The following is a 22,176-nucleotide window of genomic DNA, read 5'->3' as shown; positions in this document are numbered from 1 at the left end:
TTACTAAAAATCAACTTAACACAGATAATGACTGTTATCATATTACCACTATATGACTGGCCTTTTTCAACTTTCAATAACTATGGCATTTTCTGTGCTTTTTCATCATCATCAGCATGTCTATGTTACTGTATAACATTTAGTTTTACAGTTTGAAATAGAAGGAAAAAATATATCATTTTTACACTTTTAATTTTGCTCTTTTTACCTGGCAACTAATTTCCTTAAAGGGGTTGCCTGAGAAAAAAGAGGTATGTGGCGGTAGGGGGCTGTTTTAAAAAAATAAACATGTACTGAACTCCTTGGTCCCTCCGGTGTCTTGCACTGGGCTCTCTCGTTGCCATGCCCCTCTTTGTTTACAGGGGCATGGAAGCTACACTCAGACCAGCTTCTGACTGGCTCACACACCTTCCCCATTTCCCAGGGCCTGGTACAGACTGATGTCTATTTCTAACTTTATTTACTACACTATTACATATACATTTGTTATCCTTTATTTCTCAGTAGGTAAATAAACCTTAAGTTAATTTAAATTTTTGAGAATGTTTAGTATTAACCCTTTAATAATTATAACAATAGATTTTTCTTTATAAAGCGCCAGTATATACCACTGCGTTTAACAGATGGGGTACATATAAAAATAAAATATGACATAACTGAGCAATAAGATTCTCAGATGAAACAGTAGGAATGAGGGCTCTGCTCACAAGATATTTAAGGATAAAGAGGTGCCACAGAAGGTGACAGTTTTTATACATGGTCAAGCCATACTTTAACCCCTTAAGCCACCTTAAGCCACCATGACATTGGGGAACGTCATGTTGAGCTTCTTTTTGGGCCACCATGATGTTCCTGAACATCATGAGGATCACACAGACTCAAAAGTAGAGCCTGTGCGATCCGTGCAGAAGACCGGCTAAACATGACAGCTGAGCTTCTGCATGAGCAGCCAGGATCGTGATAGTCACGATCCTGGCTGTTTAATCCTTTAGGCATCACAGTCAAACATGACCACAGCACCTAAAGCACCCACCCACCACTTCAGCTGGCAATAGGCCACCCCCGCGGCGAGTATGTGGGTGCTGATCGTCCCCATTGCACCCCTGGGGTCTGATGAAGGGTATCATCACATCCATAACATAATGCAGTAGACCAAAATCATTACTGAACCCGTATGGTGAACTCCTTAAAAAAATTAAATAAAAAACACAACAAAAATTATGATTTTTGTACATTCAACCAAACAAAAAACACCATAAAAGTGATCAAAAAGTCACATTTACCCCTGCATGAAACCAATACCGCTATTTGGTGTATAAAACACAAAAAAATCCTTAAAAACCAATTAATGAATATTACCGTCCTCCAAAAAATTCTAATAAAGTTTAAACAACAGGGTATTGTGCACCCAAATATGTGTTACTGCAATCCTTGAGGGGTCTAGTTTTTAAAATGGGTACAGACTTTGGAGGTTTTTACTGCCCTACTATATTAGTGGCTCACACAATGCGACATAGCGCCTAAAATCTGTTCCAGCAAAATCTGCCAATAGATGCTCCTTCCTTCTGAGCCGCATTGTGCGCCCATATAGCAGTTTGTGATCACGTGTGGGATATTACTGCATTCAGGAGAAACTGTGTAAAAATTTATGGGGTGCACTTACCTCTTTAACCCCTTTTAAAAATAAACATTTAGGAGCCAAGGCAAGTTTAAAAAAAAAAAAAAAAATTTCACTTACAAAAACAAATATAAATACTCACTGTAAAAAATCTGTGGTGGTAAAAAGCTCAATATCAATGTAGATAAATTGTCTGTGTGGTGTAGTTTCCAAAATAGGATCATTTATAGGGAAGGTTCACTGTTCTCGTAGCTCAGAAACTTTTCAAATATATAATGGCACCTGAAAACATCACAATCTGAACCCTAAAAGCTCCTTCCACTATGTGCTCTGCTGTGCACCCCTAAAGTAGTTTACATCCACATGTGGGATATTGTACTACTTGTAAGAAACTACACAACAAAATCAGATATGTGTTTTCTCATTTTATCCTGCATGAATGTATACATTTTTGGACTTAAGAATCATTTTATTGTCAAACTTTTAAAATTCCAAATAGAACCTCCATTTTGTTTTAATTCTCGTGCGATGCTTGAAGGGTTAACGCACTTAAAGGAAACCTACCACTGCTTGCATGATGAAATAATGCGAGAACACCACCCTGTAGGCTATTCAATACTGATTGTGGCACATACTTTGTTTAGGGACATCAACCTTTAGTTTAGCTAAAAAAACGATTTACCTACATATTCAAATGAACCTTCGGTGCTACCCCTACATCACTGGCAACCTTTCGTTCCCTTCCAATCGTTAATTATGCACACCTCCGTCGTCTTATGCGCCCTCCTTCTGGTGCCGAGAGCTGTGATGTCACGTCGCTCTCGGCACTTATTGCACATTCGCAGATACAAGCTATCACACAGCTGCAGTGAGAAGTGGCAGGCTGCCCGATTGTTTGTCTCTGCGCATGCACGATAAGTACCGAGAGCACCATGACGTCATGACGTCATGGCACCAGAATGGCTCTTGACACCAGAATGAGGGCACATAAGAAGACAGAGGCGAGCATAAATAATGGTGGCTGTTCTGAATAGCTTGAGGGGTGCAGTTTTAAAAATGGAGATATTGGTGGGGAGTTTCTAATAAATAGAACTGTCCTCTAAAAATATTGAATCTGAAAGTTACTTAAACATTTTGAAAATTGCTGTTTGAACTGTAAGCCTTCTAACATCCTAATAAAATAAATTAACATATAAAAAATGATGTCAGCATAAAGCAGACATATGGGTAATGTTAGTTAGAAACCAATTTGGGTGGTTAGACTAACATTTTTTACAAATAAGTGCAATATATTTCAACTAAAATATAGCATTAATGTGAAGTATAACATGTCATGAAAAACAGTCTATAAATAAACTTGGTAAGATAAAACCTTCCAAAAGTATAACTGCATATCGTGACACAGACAGATTTGAAAAATGTGCTGTGTCCTAAGGATGAAAATGAGCTTAGTCCTTAAGGGGTTAAAGGAGATTAAATAATTTAAAAAACAATTAAATGAGTGAACCAGTCACCAGTCGCTCTCAATATTTACTGTAAGGAGTGTGCATCGCTCTGCAGAGTAACATGTTTAATAATATCAAGTGGTGAGGGATTATATAGACGAGAGAAGAAATCAGAACAGGTTAGTGAAAAGTGAGTGAACGTTACATGCAGTGCCTATGTGTGATAAGGCATGTTTGAAACACTGCCTGTGTTTTATATGGCACGTTTGAAACACGTGCCATATAATTAATAATTGGTTACCAATTGCTAATTGGTTATTAGCAGACTGTTTTTGCCTTTCTTATGCTCTTTCCCCTGCAGTGAGAAGTATATGTAAAAGCATTCTGGGATCCATCTGCCTCAGGAGAAAAGGCAGGCTTTTATACCTAGAGCATATTTCCTATTCTGGGACTTCCTGTAGAAAGAAAAAAAGAGGCCACAAGAACCTATTTATTTAATAAAGTATCATATTTTTCAGACTAAAATATACAAAAGTCTTGCTAAACAGTACCTGGTATGGTAGTATTGGTGGGATCTATGAGATTGTCGGATCAAGGCGATTGAGAGATTGAGTGAAGCACTGACAGAGCAGTGCCTTAAGAATTTACAACCGACTTTTGTGTGTTCCTAGTGCCAATGTAAAAGGGTTTGGTTTGTTCCAAAACCCATTGGTTGCTGTGGTTACTATAGATGGAATATATAAGGGTTTAAATGTCCTGCATTGTTTTTTTTTTTCTGATCGTAAACATAGGGGAGGAGGTGCTAGGAAAGAACACTATCCACCCACTCCTCTTAGTTATTGAGTTTACTGTGAGATCACATGTCCAGAGACTGAACTGTTTCCTCCTGCTCCGCTTTAGTAACTATGCAAGGTAAGTACATAAAGAGATAGGATCTTATGTATAAAGGACATATAATTAACATTTCCTTTTTTATTTTAATCAGTATAATATAAGTAACAAATACATTTTAATATATAACATGTGATGAGGCAGTGGAGAGTATTTCTTTTTTTTGCTCTAAAATACTATCTTTATGAAGTTTACATTAGTTGGTATACAATCTATATTATAAAAAACGGTTACATGCAAATTTATCCCCCAAAATTTATTATTTCTGTTAATTTGACTTTGTTATTTGGTATATTTGATGTGCAGCTAGGAGAGTTTGTGATTAATGCACATAACATGTGCATATAGCCAGTGGTGGTACACACATGTATGTGTTATACATATATTTTCCATTAGCCATTGAGAATTGTGAAAATGTCAATGTCAGAAATGTCTTCTGGATATTAACTATGCTGAACCTCATACCACAGGTCTGTAAATTCTAGAAGGGTTTTTATTTAGATATCAGACAATAGTCATTTAACAGTAATACATAAATTAACAGTAATATTTTACATTTCGATTTTGAAGATATTTCTACCAAGAGAAAGAAAAAAAGGCATTGCATATATTGTGTAAAAGTTATAGTAAATCTTATTGAAAATACATTTTTTAATTGCTATGTAAAACATGATGTCACTCATAAACTAGCAAACTGCAACATCTACTCAAAAAGGTTCACATGAATGCATAATATATAATGGAAAGAATAAAATTGAATTTTTACAACCAAGAACTTTATCTGAAGAGGAACAGGAAGGTTTTTTGTAATTGTTGAAAAGCAAATACTAGAAATTGAAAAAATTACTCAAACCACTGTGGGGAGAAGGAAAAGATTTCTTTCTATATGAAATTGTTTCATGGGTCAGTGCTCCTAGTTTGAGTAAACAGTAGACATGCATTTTTCATATTATTTTAAAGCTCCTAAAACCAATAACAGATTAATAATAACATGGATTACTTTACAAAAGGTCTATACTAATTCTTTATACTGTGACTCATATGATATACTGCATGTGTTACTTTCCATCAAACATAAATATTAAGCATTGAAAGAAATATTCTGCATGCTTTTGTCAATGACATCAAATAATTTGTATTTAATTGGCAACAAAGTGAAGTTCAAGAGAAAATGTCTTGGCAGTCCTACAGTGTAATATCATCCAAGAATAATAATCAGAGAAAACTATTTTAGGTGAAAGAATGCAATGTGTAGTAAAATAAAAAAAAATATTATAGTAGGCAAGCAATCTTAAATGAAAAAAATATATTAATATTTTGAAAAAAAAATATATATATATTGTTTTGGGAATTTAATGCATTGCATTTTAGATTAACCATTTCAGGCTTACAGTGTTTTTCTTCTTCAGGATAAGGTGCAAATTTTCCATTGCTATACGCTGACTTTAATATGCTGCAATACGTTAGTATTTCAGCATATTAGAATGAACAAGTGATCAAATGATTACTTGTTCATGTCCCACCCTGGGACAAAATAATCCAGTAAAAAAATAAGTGCAATAAAAAAATTATGAAAAAAGAATAAGAGTCCCCTGAAGTCCCATCCTGTGCAATAACCAAATAGAACATAAAAAAGTGAAAATCTCCCAAAAAACACAACATATTGGGTATCACGTTGTCATCGCTGAACCCGTACTGTGAACGCCGTAAAAAAATGCCAAAAACCTCATAAAAAGCACATAAAAAGTGATCAAATAGTAAAATTTATCCCAACATGATAACAAGAAAAAAGTACAGCTGGTCCTGCAAAAAATAAGCTCTAAAACAGCTCTGTAAACAAAAACATATAAACGTTATGCCCATTGTTACATGGCTAAGCAAACACAAGCAAATTTCTCACAAAATGAGTTCTATATTCTCCAAAACAAGTTAACCATAAAAAAGCTATATAATGGGGTATCGCTGTAATTGTAATGACCCATAAAATAATAACATGAATCAATTATTTTTTTAATCACCACCAAAAAAGAGTTAATAAAATCTGATTATTAGCTGTTGAACCCCCCCCCCCAGAAATGATGTACCTGCAAAGTGTATCTCATCCACACAAAAAAATAATCCCCATATGTCAAAATTACAAAAAAATAAACATTTTATAACCTGTAAAATGTGACAATGCAGACCTGCTCTGAATGGAGCTCCTTCTGTTCTATGCCCGGCCGTGTGCCCATACAGCAGTCCCCACCACATATTGGAATCCTCACACTCGGGAGAAATTGGGTATCAAACTTTGTAGAGTTTTTTTGTCATTTAATACATTGTGATGGTTTTATTTGTGGTCAAAATTTATATATTGTCTAAAAAAAATTACAGCTTGTAAATTACACCTCCATTTTGTTTTAACTCCTGTGAAACATCTAAAGGGTTAACACACTTCTTAAAGTTGATTTTTCACACATTGAGGGGTGTAGTTTCTAAAATGACATGATTGGAATTTTTACGGCTATTTAGGCCTCTGAAAGTCACTTAAAGCTGAGCAGGTGCCTCTAAATAAGGGTTTTGGTGATTTTCATAAAAATGAGAAAAATTACACCCACAATTCTGAACCTCCTAACATCCTAGAAAAGAGTGTGGATGCATAAAACCCTATGCCAATATAAAGCAGACATTCTGGAAATGTTACTTATAAAGTTACTTGGGTGCTATGACTATCTGCCTTAAAATCAGAAAATATCGGACTTTGAAACTTAATAAACTTTAGAAATTTTTGTCAAATTTACATTTTTCTCATAACTAAACACAAAACATGTCATTCATTTGTTTCTATTACTTTGAAGTACAATGTGTGATAAAAAAAAACAATCTCAAAATTCCCTGGATTTGATAAAGAGTTACAAAGTTATAACCTCCTATAATGACACAGAGCAAATTGTAAAAATCAGGCCTGGTCCTAAAGCCCTAAAATGGCTTAGACACAAAGTTGTAAGGATAAATGTAGAAAACCTTATAAAACATGCAACAGTGTTACAAGAACACCAAAGAAAACAAGCAAATAAGGCAGGGCTTGCAAGCCCATTATAGTGGAGACGCATGTCAAAATTGTGAGCAGAAGTCCAATATGTGGAGACAAATGTTAATATCTTAAGGGCCATAACAGAAAATAACAAAATTCTAGTACAAATGTAGTTAGGCCAGATGATGGACCTTAACTGGTATGCTGAAGTCAATGCAGTGAGGCATCCAAAGTAGCATGAACAGGTCCAGCAAAGGCATAATAAAAACAATAATGCTAAAATGAAAAGAAAACAAAGAAAGCAGTTAGCTTGATGAGAAAACACATAGAAGAGCGCCAATAACGAGATGTCAGCGTTCGAACAGAATCAAACAAGGTCTCTTTTTGGGGTGCCAATAGGTATAAAATACCTGATCCCATAACGGCTTAATTCCTTTACAGTTCCATCAAATGTCCAGCATACCTCCCCTCTCTGAGCCACATTGCCAACAAGTATCCGGTATTGATGGTGTACCTGGTACACCTTGGTTTTAATAACTCTTCTCTTAAGATGTATAAGCTGTAGACCATATGTTAACAGATAGGAAGGAACACTCATTGTATCATAGTATATAAGGCTGGAAAAAGACGCAAGTCCATCAAGTCCTACCTTTAATAAGGAAATAAATGTTTATTTTTTTTCTCTCCATAAAGTCATCCAGGCCCCTCTTGAACATGTACATAGAGTCCGCCATAACAACCTCCTGCTGCAGAGAGTTCCATAGCTCTTATAGTAAAGAATAGAGATGAGCGAACACTAAAATGCTCGGGTACTCGTTATTCGAGACGAACTTTTCCCGATGCTCGAGTGCTCGTCTCGAATAACGAACCCCATTGAAGTCAATGGGAGACTCGAGCATTTTTCAAGGGGACCAAGGCTCTGCACAGGGAAGCTTGGCCAAACACCTGGGAACCTCAGAAAAGGATGGAAACACCACGGAAATGGACAGGAAACAGCAGGGGCAGCATGCATGGATGCCTCTGAGGCTGCCTAATCGCACCATTATGCCAAAATTATGGGCAACAGCATGGCCATGACAGAGTGACAGAATGAAGCTAGATAGCATCTAAAACATCCAATAATTGACCCTGACACTATAGGGGACGGCATGCAGAGGCAGCGGCAGCAGCGGAAGGCTAGAGAGTGGCATGGCGACATACCCTAAATGGACTCAGGCTTCAAACCAATGGGTGGCAGAGAGGAACCAAAGGAGGTGAGCAAGAAGCGCTCAAATAATATCGGTACATGATAAAAGTTTGCCAGTATATTTTGTGGATTACACAGCAGGGTGGCGACAAAGTTAACATGGAAGCCATGAAAACAACCCAAAATTCTGCCTGACACAGCTCGTTTGATAAGGGGACCATGTATGGAGGCAGTGAACTAGTAGTAGATTAAAGGTGCTGCAGTTAAAACTATGTTAGTTGGATCTTGGCATGGAGCTGGCGCTCCGCTGCCAGGCGAGCTTTCGCCAATCCAAGCCCCTGTCTATAGGCTACTCCCCAAACAGCACTTCTAAGAACCTTTTGTATAAGATCAAGTGTAGTAGCGTTCTTATAAGTTTAGGATATGGCGGGTGAGGGGAATGTAAACAGATGCGCAAGAAGCGCTGAAATAATATCCCTAAATGGTAAAAGTTTGCAAGTATATTTTGTGGATTACACAGCAGGGTGGCGACAAAGTTAACAACTTTGATGTGGAATGCCCTGTAATAGCTCTTGGGCGGTGTGCCTTTTATCGCCTAGGCTCAGCAGTTTCAGCACCGCCTGCTGTCGCTTAGCGACGGCACTGCTGCTGTGCCTAGAGCTACCGACTGATGGCGCCATGCCCACGGATGGTAATTCGGAGGAGGAGGAGGTGGAGGAGAGGTGGGAGGAGGTATAGTAGGCCTTTGAGACCTGGACCGAGGTAGGCCCCGCAATTCTCTGCGTCGGCAGTATATGACCAGCCCCAGGGTCAGACTCGGTCCCAGCCTGCACCAAGTTAAGTGTAGTAGCGTTCTTATAAGTTTGGGATATGGCGGGTGAGGGGAATGTAAACAGATGCGCAAGAAGCGCATGATGCGCATGGAGCTGGCGTTCCGCTGCCAGGCGAGCTTTCGCCAATCCAAGCCCCTGTCTCTAGGCTACTCCCCAAACAGCACTTCTAAGAACCTTTTGTATAAGATCAAGTGTAGTAGCGTTCTTATAAGTTTAGGATATGCCGGGTGAGGGGAATGTAAACAGATGCGCAAGAAGCGCTGAAATAATATCCCTAAATGGTAAAAGTTTGCCAGTATATTTTGTGGATAACACAGCAGGGTGGCGACAAAGTTAACAACTTTGATGTGGAATCCATGAAAACAACCCAAATTTCTGCCTGACACACCTCGTTTGATAAAGGGACGATGTATGGAGGCAGCTATATGGACGACTTTTGGAGGTAGCAATGGAGACAACGTGTGGAGGCTGCTATGGAGACAATTTAATTTGGATAGTGCCTGTATGTGGCAGTCCCAAACATTTTTCAAACCAGAGGAGCAGGTAGGTGGCCCTCCAGTAAAATGGGATAGATTGAGTGCCTGTATGTGGCAGTCCCAAAAATGTTTCAAACCAGAGGAGCAGGTAGGTGGCCCTCCAGTAAAATGGAATAGATTGAGTGCCTGTATGTGGCAGTCCCAAAAATTCTTCAAACCAGAGGAGCAGGTAGGTGGCCCTCCAGTAAAATGGAATAGATTGAGTGCCTGTATGTGGCAGTCCCAAAAATTGTTCAAACCAGAGGAGCAGGTAGGTGGCCCTGCAGTAAAATGGAATAGATTGAGTGCCTGTATGTGGCAGTCCCAAAAATGTTTTAAAACAGAGGACCGGGTAGGTGGCCCTCCAGAAAAATGGAATAGATTGAGTGCCTGTATGTGGCACTCACAAAAATTGTTTCAAACAGAGGACCGGGTAGGTGGCCCTCCAGAAAAATTAAATGCATGAAGTACTATAGCAAGAGCCAGTGGGCCCTGTCAAAAAATAGCCATTTTCCTCTGCTTTACTGTACAAAGAGGAGGAGAAGGAGGAAAATGAGGAGGAGGAGGAGGAGTGGATCAATTATTCAGGTTGAGCTTCCTTCACCTGGTGGAGATTGGAAATTCTGAGAAATCCAGCCTTTATTCATTTTAATAAGCGTCAGCCTGTCAGCGCTGTCAGTCGACAGGCGTGTACGCTTATCGGTGATGATGCCACCAGCTGCACTGAAAACCCGCTCGGACAAGACGCTAGCGGCAGGGCAGGCAAGAACCTCCAAGGCGTACAGCGCCAGTTCGTGCCACATGTCCAGCTTTGAAACCCAGTAGTTGTAGGGAGCTGTGTGATCATTTAGGACGATGGTATGGTCAGCTACGTACTCCCTCACCATCTTTCTGTAAAGATCAGCCCTACTCTGCCGAGACTGGGGACAGGTGACAGTGTCTTGCTGGGGTGACATAAAGCTGGCAAAAGCCTTGTAAAGCGTACCCTTGCCAGTGCTGGACAAGCTGCCTGCTCGCCTACTCTCCCTCGCTACTTGTCCCGCAGAACTACGCACTCTGCCGCTAGCGCTGTCAGAAGGGAAATACTGTTTCAGCTTGTGCACCAGGGCCTGCTGGTATTCATGCATTCTCACACTCCTTTCCTCTCCAGGGATGAGAGTGGGAAGATTTTGCTTGTACCGTGGGTCCAGGAGAGTGAACACCCAGTAATCGGTGCTGGAATAAATTCTTTGAACGCGAGGGTCACGGGATAGGCAGCCTAGCATGAAATCTGCCATATGCGCCAGAGTACCAACGCGTAAGAATTCACTCCCCTCACTGGCCTGACTGTCCATTTCCTCCTCCTCCAACTCCTCCAACTCCTCTTCTTCTGCCCATACACGCTGAACAGTGAAGGACTCAACAATGGTCCCCTCTTGTGTCTCGCCAACATTCTCCTCCTCTTCCTCCTCATCCTCCTCCACCTCCACCTCCTCCGATATGCGCTGAGAAACAGACCTAAGGGTGCTTTGGCTATCAACAAGGGAATATTCTTCCCCCGTCTCTTGTGACGAGCGCAAAGCTTCCGACTTCATGCTGACCAGAGAGTTTTTCAACAGGCCAAGCAGCGGGATGGTGAGGCTGATGATGGCGGCATCGCCACTGACCATCTGTGTTGACTCCTCAAAGTTACTCAGCACCTGACAGATATCAGACATCCACGTCCACTCCTCATTGTAGACTTGAGGAAGCTGACTGACCTGACTACCAGTTCTGGTGGAAGTTGACATCTGGCAGTCTACAATCGCTCTGCGCTGCTGGTAAACTCTGGATAACATGGTCAGTGTTGAATTCCACCTCGTGGGCACGTCGCACAACAGTCGGTGAGCGGGCAGTTGGAGGCGGCGCTGCGCTGCCCTGAGAGTGGCAGCATCTGGGCTGGACTTCCTGAAATGCGCACAGATGCGGCGCACCTTCGTGAGCAAATCAGACAGATTGGGGTATGTCTTGAGGAAACGCTGCACTATCAGATTTAACACATGGGCCAGGCATGGCACATGTGTCAGTCTGCCGAGTTGCAGAGCCGCCACCAGGTTACGGCCGTTGTCACACACAACCATTCCCGGCTTGAGGTTCAGCGGTGCCAGCCACAGATCAGTCTGCGCCGTGATGCCCTGTAATAGCTCTTGGGCGGTGTGCCTTTTGTCGCCTAGGCTCAGCAGTTTGAGCACCGCCTGCTGTCGCTTAGCGACGGCACTGCTGCTGTGCCTAGAGCTACCGACTGATGGCGCCGTGCCCACGGATGGTAGTTCGGAGGAGGAGGTGGAGGAGGGGTGGGAGGAGGAGGAGGCATAGTAGGCCTGAAACACCTGGACCGAGGTAGGCCCCGCAATCCTCGGCGTCGGCAGTATATGAGCAGCCCCAGGGTCAGACTCGGTCCCAGCCTCCACCAAGTTAACCCAATGTGCCGTCAGCGATATATAGTGGCCCTGCCCGGCAGCACTCGTCCACGTGTCCGTGGTCAGGTGGACCTTGTCAGAAACGGCGTTGGTCAGGGCACGGATGATGTTGTCTGACACGTGCTGGTGCAGGGCTGGGACGGCACATCGGGAAAAGTAGTGGCGGCTGGGGACCGAATACCGAGGGGCGGCCGCCGCCATGAGGTTGCGAAAGGCCTCGGTCTCTACTAGCCTATAGGGCAGCATCTCCAGGCTAAGCAATCTGGAGATGTGCACATTAAGGGCTTGGGCGTGCGGGTGGGTTGCACTATATTTGCGTTTCCGCTCCAGCGTCTGGGGTATGGAGAGCTGAACGCTGGTGGATGCTGTGGAGGATCGTGGAGGCGACGATGGGGTTTTTGTGCCAGGGTCCTGGGCAGGGGGCTGACTAGCAGCTGACACAGGGGAAGGAGCAGTGGTGTGCACGGCCGGAGGTGAACGGGGTTGTTGCCACTGAGTGGGGTGCTTAGCATTCATATGCCTGCGCATACTGGTGGTAGTTAAGCTAGTAGTGGTGGAACCCCTGCTGAGCCTGGTTTGGCAAATGTTGCACACCACAGTCCGTCGGTCATCCGGTGTTTCCTTAAAGAACCTCCACACTTCTGAAGATCTAGCCCTCGCCGCAAGAGCCCTCACCACGGGAGCTTCACTAGTTGACAGTGGCGCTGATGCACCAGCTCTGGCCCTGCCTCTCCGTCTGGCCCCACCACTGCCTCTTCCAACCTGTTCAGGTCGAGGACTCTCCTCCGTCTCAGAAGCACTGTGTTCACCCGGCCTCTCAACCCAGCTTGGGTCTGTCACCTCATCATCCTCCGATCCCTCAGTCTGCTCCCCCCTCGGACTTCCTGCCCTGACAACAACTTCCCCACTGTCTGACAACCGTGTCTCCTCATCGTCGGACACCTCTTTACACACTTCCACTACGTCAAGAAGGTCATCATCACCCACAGACTGTGACTGGTGGAAAACCTGGGCATCGGAAAATTGCTCAGCAGCAACCGGACAAGTGGTTTGTGACTGTGGGAAGGGTCCAGAAAACAGTTCCTCAGAGTATGCCGGTTCAAATGCCAAATTTTCCTGGGAGGGGGCAGACTGGGGGGGAGGAGGCTGAGGTGCAGGAGCTGGAGGAGTGGGGATTTCGGTGACATGGGTGGACTGCGTGGAAGACTGACTGGTGGTGGACAAATTGCTCGAAGCATTGTCAGCAATCCACGACATCACCTGTTCGCACTGTTCTGGCCTCAACAGTGCTCTACCACGAGTCCCAGTAACTTCAGACATGAACCTAGGGAGTGTAGCTCTGCGGCGTTCCCCTGCTCCCTCATCAGCAGGTGGTGTCTCACCCCGCCCAGGACCACGGCCTCTGACCCCTGCAGTAGTTGGACGCCCACGTCCCCGCCCTCGTCCTCTACCCCTAGCCCTCGGGTTAAACATTTTTAAAATGAGAGTTATAACTTTTTTTTTTTTTTTTACTTCTTTTTGTTTTTTTTTGTGTTTTTTTGTGTTTTTTGTTTTTTTTTGAGTTTTTAAAACCAAACAATCCTATCCTATTGCTATGGCTATTTTCTAGCCAAGTATCAAAGGAAGCACACTACTATGCCAGATGAGATGACACTGAGTTATTGCCTAATAGAAATCCAACCCCTACTGAATTTTGCCACTTCGGCCTTTGCTATGGATATGTGCGCCACTAAGCGCAGAACACAGCGGTCGCAAGTCTCACTACAAATTGCTCAGAATTGGCAAGTACATGCACTGCAGAAACTACAGCCACCAGCAGATCAACCAGAAATCAAATATATAGAACGCTACTGTAGGCTTCAAGAAGCTGTTTGTATTCTCCTATGGCTATTTTCTAGCCAAGTATCAAAGGAAGCACACTACTATGCCAGATGAGATGACACTGAGTTATTGCCTAATAGAAATCCAACCCCTACTGAATTTTGCCACTTCGGCCTTTGCTATGGATATGTGCGCCACTAAGCGCAGAACACAGCGGTCGCAAGTCTCACTACAAATTGCTCAGAATTGGCAAGTACATGCACTGCAGAAACTACAGCCACCAGCAGATCAACCAGAAATCAAATATATAGAACGCTACTGTAGGCTTCAAGAAGCTGTTTGTATTCTCCTATGGCTATTTTCTAGCCAAGTATCAAAGGAAGCACACTACTATGCCAGATGAGATGACACCGAGTTATTGCCTAATAGAAATCCAACCCCTACTGAATTTTGCCACTTCGGCCTTTGCTATGGATATGTGCGCCACTAAGCGCAGAACACAGCGGTCGCAAGTCTCACTACAAATTGCTCAAAATTGGCAAGTACATGCACTGCAGAAACTACAGCCACCAGCAGATCAACCAGAAATCAAATATATAGAACGCTACTGTAGGCTTCAAGAAGCTGTTTGTATTCTCCTATGGCTATTTTCTAGCCAAGTATCAAAGGAAGCACACTACTATGCCAGATGAGATGACACTGAGTTATTGCCTAATAGAAATCCAACCCCTACTGAATTTTGCCACTTCGGCCTTTGCTATGGATATGTGCGCCACTAAGCGCAGAACACAGCGGTCGCAAGTCTCACTACAAATTGCTCAGAATTGGCAAGTACATGCACTGCAGAAACTACAGCCACCAGCAGATCAACCAGAAATCAAATATATAGAACGCTACTGTAGGCTTCAAGAAGCTGTTTGTATTCTCCTATGGCTATTTTCTAGCCAAGTATCAAAGGAAGCACACTACTATGCCAGATGAGATGACACCGAGTTATTGCCTAATAGAAATCCAACCCCTACTGAATTTTGCCACTTCGGCCTTTGCTATGGATATGTGCGCCACTAAGCGCAGAACACAGCGGTCGCAAGTCTCACTACAAATTGCTCAGAATTGGCAAGTACATGCACTGCAGAAACTACAGCCACCAGCAGATCAACCAGAAATCAAATATATAGAACGCTACTGTAGGCTTCAAGAAGCTGTTTGTATTCTCCTATGGCTATTTTCTAGCCAAGTATCAAAGGAAGCACACTACTATGCCAGATGAGATGACACTGAGTTATTGCCTAATAGAAATCCAACCCCTACTGAATTTTGCCACTTCGGTCTTTGCTATGGATATGTGTGCCACTAAGAGCTAAACACAACGGTAGCAAGTCCCCCTGCTAATTCCTCACAAAATGGTAAAAGATGCAAATTAAAATAAAAAAAGTAGAACGTTATTGTAGCCCTAAGAAGGGCTGTTGGGTTCTTTGAGAATCACTCCTGCCTAACAGTAAGCTAATAGAACACCCTAACGCTTTCCCTGACCAGCAGCAGCTCTCTCCCTAGCGGCATCCAGAGACAGAATGATCCGAGCAGCGCGGCCAGCGGCTAGTCTATCCCAGGGTCACCTGATCTGGCCAGCCAACCACTGCTATCGACGTGTAAGGGTACCACGTCATGCTGGGTGGAGTGCAGAGTCTCCTGGCTTGTGATTGGCTCTGTTTCTGGCCGCCAAAAAGCAAAACGGCGGGAGCTGCCATTTTCTCGAGCGGGCGAAGTATTCGTCCGAGTAACGAGCAGTTTCGAGTACCCTAATGCTCGACCGAGCATCAAGCTCGGACGAGCATGTTCGCTCATCTCTAGTAAAGAACCTTTGTCTATGTTGATGGTAGAATCTCCTCTCGTAGAAGATGCCCCCTTGTCCTGGCCACAGGCCCAGGTATAAAAAGATATTAGGAGAGATCCTTGTACTGCCCATTCAGGTATTTGTAGATTGTAATGAGGTCTCTCCTAAGTCGTCTTTTTACTAAACTGAATAATCCCAATTTTTGTAATCTGTCATTGTATTCTAGTGCCCCCATTCCCCTAATAATCTTGGTTTCTCTCCTCTGCACCCGTTCCAGTTCTACTATGTCCTTTTTATAAACTGGTGCCCAAAACTGTACACAATATTCCATCTGTGGTCTGACCAGTGATTTGTACAAGGGCAAAACTATGTCTGTATCATGAGAATCTATTTCTCTATTGATTCATACCATAATTTCATTTGCTTTAGCAGCAGCCGCCTGGCTCTAGTCACTAAAATTAAGTTTACCATCAACCAATACCCTCAAGTCCTTTTCAGCTCCAGTTTTACCAAGTAATTGACTGTTACAGCATAATTATACTTTTTTGTATGGTCCAAGTGCATAACTTTACATTTATCTACATTAAACCTCATCACCTATTTCTCTGCCCACTCCTCAAGCTTCCACAAATTCTTCTGTAATGCTGTATCTACTTAGTATAGCTTAGTATCATCTGCAAATATTGAAACTTGACTGTGTAAACCCACTACAAGGTCATTAATAAAAATAAATAAAAAGCAGTGGCCCCAATACTGACCCCTGTGGCCCTCCACTGGTAACTACAACCCAATCTGAGGATGTGCCATTAATAATGACCCTCTGTTTTCTATCACTTAGCCAATTTCTTAACCAATACACAGATTTTCCCCTAGTCCCAGCAGTCTCACTTTAAGAACCAACCATTTATGTGGCACTGTGTCAAATGCCTTTGAAAAGTCCAGATATACAACATCAACAGCGTCCTCCAGATCCAGTCTGGAAAGTACTTCCTCGTAGAAGCCAATCAGATTAGTCTGACAAGACCGATCTCTTATAAATAGAGATGAGCGAGCACTAAAATGCTCGGGTACTCGTTATTCGAGACGAACTTTTCCCGATGCTCAAGTGCTCGTCTCGAATAACAAGCCCCATTGAAGTCGATGGGAGACTCGAGCATTTTTCAAGGGGACTAAGGGTCTGCACAGGGAAGCTTGGCCAAACACCTGGCAACCTCAGAAAAGGATGGAAACACCACGGAAATGGACAGGAAACAGCAGGGGCAGCATGCATGGATGCCTCTGAGGCTGCTTAATCGCACCATTATGCCAAAATTATGGGCAACAGCATGGCCATGACAGAGTGACCGAATGAGGCTAGATAGCATCTAAAACATCCAATAATTGACCCTGACACTATAAGGGACGGCATGCAGAGGCAGCGGCAGCAGTGGCAGGCTAGAGAGTGTCATGGCGACATACCCTAAATGGACTCGGGTTTCACCAAAGGAGGTGAAATGATTTCCCATGTGAACAAAAGGTTGACGGTATATTTAGTCAATAACACAGCATGGTGGCGACATAGTGACCAAGTTCCATAACGTGTCTGGTGAAACACCCGAAAAATGAGCCTGACATGTGGATGGCAGCCATGGAGACGACTTCCATGATTAAGAGCGACAGTATGGGGCATTCATATTGCGCTGCTATGATTGCAACTTCAGGTCTCCAGCATGGCGGCGACAGATGGGCCGAGTTCCACTATGTATCTGGTGAAACACCTGAAAATTCTGCCTGACACAGCTCGTTTGATAAGGGGAAGATGTGCTGCATATCCTCTCGTGCTCCAGCGTCTGGGGTATAGAGAGTTGAAATGAGACATTGGTGGACGCTGTGGAGGATCGTGGAGGCAAAATGGACAGGAAACAGCAGGGGCAGCATGCATGGATGCCTCTGAGGCTGCCTAATCTTGGGATGGAGCTGGCGGTCCACTGCCAGGCGAGATTTCGCCTGTCCAAGCCCCTGTCTCTCGGCTCCTCCCCACCCAAAATGGGCCTGGGGCCAGAAGCGTTTACTTTGAAAAAATTATAATTTTCAAAGCAGGCCGTGTCGTTTGAATATTTCACCTAGGAATAATGGAATAGCATAGTGGTTGTATTTTTCATTGTTTTTATGGAAATGGTTCCATGATTAAGAGCGACAGTATGGGGCATCCATATTGCGCTGCTATGATTGCAACTTCAGGTCTCCAGCATGGTGGCGACAGATGGGCCGAGTTCCACTATGTATCTGGTGAAACACCTGAAAATTCTGCCTGACACAGCTCGTTTGATAAGGGGACCATGTATGGAGGCAGTGAACTAGTAGTAGATTAAAGGTGCTGCAGTTAAAACTATGTTAGTTGGATCTTGAGATGGAGCTGGCGCTCCGCTGCCGGGCGAGCTTTCGCCAATCCAAGCCCCTGTCTCTAGACTACTCCCCACACAGCACTTCTAAGAACCTTTTGTATAAGATCAAGTGTAGTAGCGTTCTTATAAGTTTGGGATATGGCGGGTGAGGGGAATGTAAACAGATGCGCAAGAAGCGCTGAAATAATATCGGTAAATGATAAAAGTTTGCCAGTATATTTTGTGGATTACACAGCAGGGTGGCGACAAAGTTAACAAGTTTGATGTGGAAGCCATGAAAACAACCCAAAATTCTGCCTGACACAGCTCGTTTGATAAGGGGACCATGTATGGAGGCAGTGAACTAGTAGTAGATTAAAGGTGCTGCAGTTAAAACTATGTTAGTTGGATATTGAGATGGAGCTGGCGCTCCGCTGCCAGGCGAGCTTTCGCCAATCCAAGCCCCTGTCTCTAGGCTACTCCCCAAACAGCACTTCTAAGAACCTTTTGTATAAGATCAAGTGTAGTAGCGTTCTTATAAGTTTGGGATATGGCGGGTGAGGGGAATGTAAACAGATGCGCAAGAAGCGCTGAAATAATATCAGTAAATGATAAAAGTTTGCCAGTATATTTTGTGGATTACACAGCAGGGTGGCGACAAAGTTAACAAGTTTGATGTGGAAGCCATGAAAACAACCCAAAATTCTGCCTGACACAGCTCGTTTGATAAGGGGACCATGTATGGAGGCAGTGAACTAGTAGTAGATTAAAGGTGCTGCAGTTAAAACTATGTTAGTTGGATCTTTAGATGGAGCTGGCGCTCCGCTGCCAGGCGAGCTTTCGCCAATCCAAGCCCCTGTCCCTAGGCTACTCCCCAAACAGCACTTCTAAGAACCTTTTGTATAAGATCAAGTGTAGTAGCGTTCTTATAAGTTTGGGATATGGCGGGTGAGGGGAATGTAAACAGATGCGCAAGAAGCGCTGAAATAATATCGGTAATGATAAAAGTTTGCCAGTATATTTTGTGGATTACACAGCAGGGTGGCGACAAAGTCAACAAATTTGATGTGGAAGCCATGAAAACAACCCAAAATTCTGCCTGACACAGCTCGTTTGATAAGGGGACCATGTATGGAGGCAGTGAACTAGTAGTAGATTAAAGGTGCTGCAGTTAAAACTATGTTAGTTGGATCTTTAGATGGAGCTGGCGCTCCGCTGCCAGGCGAGCTTTCGCCAATCCAAGCCCCTGTCCCTAGGCTACTCCCCAAACAGCACTTCTAAGAACCTTTTGTATAAGATCAAGTGTAGTAGCGTTCTTATAAGTTTGGGATATGGCGGGTGAGGGGAATGTAAACAGATGCGCAAGAAGCGCTGAAATAATATCGGTAATGATAAAAGTTTGCCAGTATATTTTGTGGATTACACAGCAGGGTGGCGACAAAGTCAACAAATTTGATGTGGAAGCCATGAAAACAACCCAAAATTCTGCCTGACACAGCTCGTTTGATAAGGGGACCATGTATGGAGGCAGTGAACTAGTAGTAGATTAAAGGTGCTGCAGTTAAAACTATGTTAGTTGGATCTTGAGATGGAGCTGGCGCTCCGCTGTCGGGCGAGCTTTCGCCAATCCAAGCCCCTGTCTCTAGACTACTCCCCAAACAGCACTTCTAAGAACCTTTTGTATAAGATCAAGTGTAGTAGCGTTCTTATAAGTTTGGGATATGGCGGGTGAGGGGAATGTAAACAGATGCGCAAGAAGCGCTGAAATAATATCGGTAATGATAAAAGTTTGCCAGTATATTTTGTGAATTACACAGCAGGGTGGCGACAAAGTTAACAAGTTTGATGTGGAAGCCATGAAAACAACCCAAAATTCTGCCTGACACAGTTCGTTTGATAAGGAGACCATGTATGGAGGCAGCTATATGGACGACTTTTGGAGGCAGCTATGGCGATGACGTGTGGAGGTAGCAATGGAGACAACGTGTGGAGCCAGCTAAAAAGACGACATGTGGAGGCTGCTATGGAGACAATTTAATTTGGATAGTGCCTGTATGTGGCAGTCCAAAAAGTTTTCAAACCAGAGGAGCAGGTAGGTGGTCCTCCAGAAAAATTAAATAAATTGAGTGCCTGTATGTGGCAGTCCAAAAAAGTTTTCAAACCAGAGGAGCAGGTAGGTGGTCCTCCAGAAAAATTAAATAAATTGAGTGCCTGTATGTGGCAGTCCAAAAAAGTTTTCAAACCAGAGGAGCAGGTAGGTGGTCCTCCAGAAAAATTAAATAAATTGAGTGCCTGTATGTGGCAGTCCAAAAAAGTTTTCAAACCAGAGGAGCAGGTAGGTGGTCTTCCAGAAAAATTAAATAGATTGAGGGCCTGTATGTGGCACTCCCAAAAATTGCTTAAAACAGAGGACCGGGTAGGTGGCCCTCCAGAAAAATTAAATACATAGAGTACTATAGCTAGAGCCAGTTGGCCCTGGCAAAAAATAGCCAGTTTCCTATGCTTTAGTGTACAAAGAGGAGAAGAAGGAGGACAATGAGGAGGAGGAGTGCATACATAATTCAGGTTGAGCTTCTTTCACCTGGTGGAGAATGAAAATCCGGAGAAATCCAGGCTTTATTCATCTTGATAAGCGTCAGCCTGTCAGCGCTGTCAGTCGACAGGCGTGTACGCTTATCGGTGATGATGCCACCAGCTGCACTGAAAACCCGCTCGGACAACACGCTAGCGGCAGGGCAGGCAAGAATCTCCAAGGCGTACAGCGCCAGTTCGTGCCACATGTCCAGCTTTGAAACCCAGTAGTTGTAGGGAGCTGTGTGATCATTTAGGACGATGGTATGGTCAGCTACGTACTCCCTCACCATCTTTCTGTAAAGATCAGCCCTACTCTGCCGAGACTGGGGACAGGTGACAGTGTCTTGCTGGGGTGACATAAAACTGGCAAAGGCCTTGTAAAGCGTACCCCTGCCAGTGCTGGAAAAGCTGCCTGCTCGCCTGCTCTCCCTCGCTACTTGTCCCGCAGAAGTACGCCCTCTGCCGCTAGCACTGTCAGAAGGGAAATACTGTTTCAGCTTGTGCACCAGGGCTTGCTGGTATTCATGCATTCTCACACTCCTTTCCTCTCCAGGGATGAGAGTGGAAAGATTTTGCTTGTACCGTGGGTCCAGGAGAGTGAATACCCAGTAATCGGTGCTGGAATAAATTCTTTGAACGCGAGGGTCACGGGATAGGCAGCCTAGCATGAAATCTGCCATATGCGCCAGAGTCCCAACGAGCAAGAATTCACTCCCCTCACTGGCCTGACTGCCCATTTCCTCCTCCTCCAACTCCTCCAACTCCTCTTCTTCTGCCCATACACGCTGAACAGTGAAGGACTGAACAATGGTCCCCTCTTCTGTCTCGCCAACATTCTCCTCCTCTTCCTCCTCATCCTCCTCCACCTCCTCCGATATGCGCTGAGAAACAGACCTAAGGGTGCTTTGGCTATCAACAAGGGAATCTTCTTCCCCCGTCTCTTGTGACGAGCGCAAAGCTTCCGACTTCATGCTGATCAGAGAGTTTTTCAACAGGCCAAGCAGCGGGATGGTGAGGCTGATGATGGCGGCATCGCCACTGACCATCTGTGTTGACTCCTCGAAGTTACTCAGCACCTGACAGATATCAGACATCCACGTCCACTCCTCATTGTAGACTTGAGGAAGCTGACTGACCTGACTACCATTTCTGGTGGAAGTTGACATCTGGCAGTCTACAATCACTCTGCGCTGCTGGTAAACTCTGGATAACATGGTTAATGTTGAATTCAACCTCGTGGGCACGTCGCACAACAGTCGGTGAGCGGGCAGTTGGAGGCGGCGCTGCGCTGCCCTTAGAGTGGCAGCATCTGTGCTGGACTTCCTGAAATGCGCACAGATGCAGCGCACCTTCGTGAGCAAATCAGACAGATTGGGGTATGTCTTGAGGAAACGCTGAACTATGAGATTTAACACATGGGTCAGGCATGGCACATGTGTCAGTCTGCTGAGTTGCAGAGCCGCCACCAGGTTACGGCCGTTGTCACACACAACCATGTCTGGCTTCAGGTTCAGCGGTGCCGCCACAGATCAGTCTGCGCCGTGATGCCCTGTAATAGCTCTTGGGTGGTGTGCCTTTTATCGCCTAGGCTCAGCAGTTTGAGCACCGCCTGCTGACCCTTAGCGACGGCACTGCTGCTGTGCCT

General features: G+C 44.0%; 1 protein-coding gene across 4 annotated transcripts in view; it reads left to right on the top strand.

Annotated features, from left to right (window-relative positions):
• The window catches only part of NTN5 (netrin 5), a 533,395-nt gene that overhangs the window by 11,363 nt on the left and 499,856 nt on the right, over positions 1–22,176 (top strand). Inside the window, exon 1 of one of the 4 annotated variants that reach the window (XM_072110513.1) lies at positions 3,912–3,975. The exons of the other annotated variants lie outside the window; for them this stretch is intronic. The gene's annotated coding sequence lies outside the window, so the exon portion shown is untranslated. Of the gene's footprint in view, positions 1–3,911; positions 3,976–22,176 lie in introns of those variants that run through there. 4 annotated transcript variants of the gene reach the window in all.

The sequence above is a fragment of the Engystomops pustulosus genome, chromosome 6, assembly GCF_040894005.1.
Source record: "Engystomops pustulosus chromosome 6, aEngPut4.maternal, whole genome shotgun sequence".
In the NCBI taxonomy this organism is placed as follows: Eukaryota; Metazoa; Chordata; class Amphibia; order Anura; family Leptodactylidae; genus Engystomops; species Engystomops pustulosus.
Note: the sequence above shows the minus strand (reverse complement) of the source record. Positions and strands in the feature narration are given on the sequence as shown.